General features: G+C 39.1%; 1 long non-coding RNA gene across 1 annotated transcript in view; it reads right to left on the reverse strand.

The window, feature by feature from the left end:
- The window catches only part of LOC117177341, a 15,746-nt gene extending 14,003 nt beyond the window's left edge, over positions 1 to 1,743 (reverse strand). The window contains exons 1-2 of the long non-coding RNA XR_004467690.1: positions 1,635 to 1,743; positions 1,132 to 1,491 (exon numbers count right to left, since the gene is read on the reverse strand). This is a non-coding gene — a long non-coding RNA (uncharacterized LOC117177341). The remainder of the gene's footprint in view (positions 1 to 1,131; positions 1,492 to 1,634) is intronic.
- Positions 1,744 to 5,349: the final 3,606 nt, after the last annotated feature.

Genomic DNA, 5,349 nt, shown 5'->3' on the forward strand with positions numbered 1-5,349 from the left:
AGAAAGTATTTATGTATTCAAAACAGGTGTCTATGAAATAAATACTTTTAAATCAAGCAGTTTTTATCATTTCTGTATGAGACATCTTTATAGCAAAATTTACAGGAATCTTCAAATTCACATCTTTAGAGGTTAAAAAAATGTTGACAATCCAATTTTGTTTGAGCCGGCGAGATACATATTTTGTACACAAAACAATTCTGATCAATTTCGTTTCGTTTAGTACCTTCTTTGACTACACACTAATTGCATTCGAATCGTTTCGTTGGCGCTGTGCTCATTCCAATCGCTCTCGTTAAAACTTTTCGACGTTTTTAAGCTTTGAAATGATATATTCAAATATACGATAGAAAACCAATAGAAACGTTTCCGTTGTAATCAATTCGAACCTTCTTACCGGGCCTTTAGTCCTGGCATCTCGTCTCGTAACCTCAAGGACACTGCTTGACTGCTCTCACTTGCATCGCAGCGTTGTTGTCTGTGGTTTCCACTGCTCGCCGCTAGCATCCAGACAAAATTCTTAAAGTTACCGACGGACCGCTTATTAACAGCTACTAAAAGAAGATCCACTTGTTTTTTTTTAGTTTTTTCAGAAGGAACTAAAGGGGACCCAGTAGGGTCTTTAACGGTACTTTATAGAGGCTCCTTTCGGTTCCTTAAGTCCGCCAGGGCGGGGATGTCTTTTCTACTATTTTATAGCATCTCCTAATTCAATTTTTGGAAATTTTAATTTTTGTCCACAGAAACCCGGGGAAACTAAACTAAACCCGATGTGTGGTAAATCGGGTCCAGTTCTCCCACATTTTTGCTTAAAAAAATTTTAATTTTCAAAAATTAAATTCGGAGATTGTATAAGATAGTATAATGGATATCTATAAACTCTTTTCTTGATAGATAATAACAAAAAAATAACACAATATTCAAATTTAACCGAATAATATTTTTTTTAATAACCCACAAAAGAAGAGTTCGGGGCCGTCTGTTAGCATGTTCACTGTTATTTCAAAAATTTGTGAGACAAAATATTTATTATTGTAGGGAAAAGCCGGGGAGGCCTAAGTATCGCATGCCGTTCAAAGTTAAGAGATTTGTTGCAGATTGATCAGTAGGGTGAAAAAAAACACTTTGTACCTGATTTTCTAAAGAGGTCGAAGTATTTTATGCAGCCCTAGTATCATTATGGTCGATTTCTGGCCCAATGAGATTTTCTGCTTCAGACCGTTCCACAGTTTCCTTTCGTTTTTTTGTCGATTATTGGATGAGGCTTATCGTCGCTGTGGTGGAATGCATTGTCCACAATTTCAGGTGCTTTTTCCACCTCTGGATTCTTGGAGTAAGAGTGGTCACTGCGATCGCTACGACGTGAGGACCTCGTTTTCTCGGAGGAACATTCTGCTGGTGTTGATTCAATGATACATTGACAAAAGTAGCATCTTGATTGAGATTTTCGAGTTCATTCGTGGCCAGTGTAGTATGTGCGTTTTCCGCGATCTGAAACAAAAGTTTCAATGTAAGAATTTAAACTAAATAAAACTTGTTCTTGTCAGTAACTTATCTAACATCAAACACTTATCGCAATATTATATAAGGTAATTGTACCCATAGAGAATTTTTTATCTAATAAAAAAAATTACTTTGTACAACGCCTTTTTGGGTGCAGAATCAATTTTCGGCGGTGGATTTAGAACATCAATTAAAGTTGGTACAGCGTTCGGTTTCCTTTTTTTCACTTCATCCACCGTCGCATTTTCGAACTTTGATTCTCCGAAACGGATCTGTAATTAAACGAAAACAATGTAATGAATGTCTATTGTGAAAGAATTCGATTCTTCGCTGACTTCGCAAAGGTATGAAGGATTCGTCGGTGTCCAGTCCTTTCTTCGTGTATAATTCGACGCCTCGACCTGGAAACATCACACTCAATAGTAAACGCCACTTTTGCATCTATGTGTCATAAAATACTATTTCGCTACAACTGCTTGAAAGTCGGATTGCCAATTTTGGAAAATCCTTTTGTCCCATGTTTTTTGGTATGCTAATTCCAAATATGTTCTTAGTTTTGCTGGTTATTGAGCGATTTTAGAAATTAAGAAAAAAAATAGTTATAACCCACCCGCAGGCTGTCTCGCACAAGCCCCTGCCAAGGCTTGTTGGGCTAGCAACCGCTACTTTTCATACATGGTTTGAACGCCCCTGTATACCTTTTTCACCTGGGTGGCTACTCTTGTCAATGTAAAATCGGACTTAGGACAGTAAGATGTTGTGCTCATGTCATGACAGTGATTTTGTATCCGGCATATGCAGAATATCAAGAAATAATAAAACCACTCGCTGAAAATATATCGCTGGTATAAGTTTTTCAAGATTATTTTAATGAAGACGAATAATAAAAAATATGAGGTGCTAACTACAGCATCTATAATTACTTTATTACTTAATAAATGTAAATATTCGATGACAGTAATGTTTATTTATCGTGTAACAAAACAAATAACAATAGAGATTAAAGCCGCCTCACGCCCTGCTAATAAGCAAACTCAGTAGTCAAAATGTATGAGTTTTCTGACTTTGAAAAACAATATCTTATGTTAGAAATGGCTCCATTTTTGGGTTACACCTATTGCCTTTTTGTTTTCTAGACCAATTATAACAACTTTACACACTTCAGATCTGGACGACGGCCCAGAATCCCATATGTCATTGGCACCCTCCTTTAGTATTCTTCATAACTTTATAAAACTTATAAAAGAAAGAAGTGTCCAGATCCGTGGATCCATGGGGGGGGCACGGATTCACCCCCCCCCTCCATTAAAATTGGGGTTTACACATCAAGCCTACACAAAAAGTGTTCAATGATTTTCTCCTCACCTTTTTTTCTGAGCACTGAAAAAACTATCGCATTTATTACAATATATACTGGAAATTCTTCGCTATATACCGTAATTATCGTAATTGTGCAAACTATAACGTAAGAATTTAGGTTTATTAAGCTATCACATTGTATTTCTTCTTTTGTGATCTACCCAGCGGGTACAAACTTTGGCGACGTCTTTACGACATCGTTACGAAATCTTTACCACAACATTACGACATCCTATATTCATGTCGTGAAGGTGTCTTTAGGATATCGTAAATACGTCGTATGATCTGACAATGTCTTTAAGAAATCGTAAGGGCAACATAACGACATGGGTATAGGATGTCGTAAAGACGTCGTCACTACGTCGCCAAATTTTGTGCCCACTGGGTAGCGAGGGTTCGAGTAGTGAACAAGCAATCATAGAAAAAATTAAAGATATGGTTTATATCAATTCCAGGTGAAAGATTCACCGAGACAAAAATTAACCTTGCCATATAAACTTTACATGAATCGAAGATAGTTTCCGATTTTAAACTTTGCCTGAACAATATTTGGTTTCATAATCGTTCCATTTTTATCCGAGGTGTAGCGACAATTGCGACGCCAGCACTATACAGCGTCGTTTAACTTCATTAAATTGGAGAGAAATGGGATTCCCATCTGTCAGTTACTTTTTGCGCTTTTGCTAAATAGTATTACATAAGTTCTATTTCGTCTACAATAGTGTCATTTATCATTTATTTCGGAGAGTGATCCCAGATGTGAAACGATACGTAGTCCAATACTATCACAGGTCTATGCCCGCATGAATATAGTAGGAGACGATATAAATGACTGGGAAGCGCGCAAACCATTCTCACGACCGTGAGATAGGTGGTTACAGTCTGTAACGGAATCAATACGACGATCCAGCACAATCCTCGTGCACCCTAAGAACACGGAACGACAATCGTACAATCGTTGCAACTCCCTTATAAGGTCTCTTTACCACTCTTTCTTTTCATTCTCCTTGGCTATGATGTTTTTGTCAGCTGGTGCCCAAAATTCAATAACGAACATGGTTCGCTTCTCGAAGTAAAGAAAAACCATGTCAGGCTTCAATTGAGCAACAGAAACAATTGTCGCGAATATAAAGTTCCAGTATATGCAGCACTTTCCATTCTCGACAATTGACTCGATTTCTCTAGGAGTATTTAGAGGAGCGATATTAAGGTTAATGCCGTAAGAGTGACAGAGATGGTAGTAAAGCACTCTTAGCTCCGCCTTGTGCCTTTGAATGTAGGTCGTTCCCGCGTGAGTTGGGCAACTAGATCGTATGTGAGCCAAATGCTCGGGGTGTGCATGGCACGCCCTGCAGCTATCATCAGGAATGTCTTGGCTCAAAATCTGGCGACGGTATGTTAAGGTGGAAATGACACCGTCATGGCATGTCAAAATGAATCCCTCCGTACCAGACTTCAATCCGGGCGATTTAAGGAAAGCAAACGCTAACTCAAAATACATTGACTGATCCTTCACATTTCTGTGGAAGATACCGTGCATCCTCTTATCGAGGAGCTATTCACGAAAGTTCTTCTCTTGTGCTTTGTTAATCCGGACTTTCAGGAGTGAGTACTCGAGATAGATAAGATTTGATGCATTTTGCTCACCCCTAATACTGAAGTTAAGTCCGAGTTTTGAGCCGTTTTGAACCTTTCTTGTCCCGATATCAAGAGATCTGAGCTCGTCCTTCGTCCATGGAACTACTCCAAATAAATAGAGCAGTACCGGGACGGCAAGCATGTTCGTTGCAGATACTTTATTCCTTGCGGACAGTTCGGAAGACCAAATCTGGCGGATGGACGTTTGTATCTGCTTCGGAAAGTATCCTTTATAGATGTCACAACCTGAATGCGGCTCTGTGGCACGCCCAGGTATGTATAAGTCACTCCAGCGCAAAGGTGTCGTATGGCGCTTCTATCAACGTGCTCAGGATCTTTAGGGATGCCATTAAGTTTCCCTCGCTTCATATAAACCTTGGTGCATTTCCTAACCCAAATTCCATTCCAATTTCCTTAGTATATCGTTCGACAATCCCCAGAGCTAGATGCGGTTGCTCTCTGTTTTTAACATAGATCTTAAGATCGTCAATGTAAAATACATGAGTGACCTTGTACTTTCGATCTGCAGGTTTGCCGCACAAGTACCCATCGGAATGGCGAAGTGCTAGAGATAGTGGCAATAATGTAAGGCAAAAGTGGAGTGAGCTCATGATGTCGCCCTGAAAGACACCTCTCTGAAAGGTGACCTTATTAGTTGTCACACGATTTTTTCCAGATGAGATAGTAAATCTGGTTTTCCAAAGCGGCATCAATCTCTCTATGCACCCACCTATTTTCGGATGAACATTTAAGATTTCCAAAAGCCAGATGATAAGTCTATGGGATGTCGAATCGAAAGCTTTCCGATAATCAATCCAGGCCATCGATAGGTCACGCTGGTAGAATGCT

Source organism: Belonocnema kinseyi, chromosome 7 (assembly GCF_010883055.1).
Source record: "Belonocnema kinseyi isolate 2016_QV_RU_SX_M_011 chromosome 7, B_treatae_v1, whole genome shotgun sequence".
NCBI classification, from domain to species: Eukaryota; Metazoa; Arthropoda; class Insecta; order Hymenoptera; family Cynipidae; genus Belonocnema; species Belonocnema kinseyi.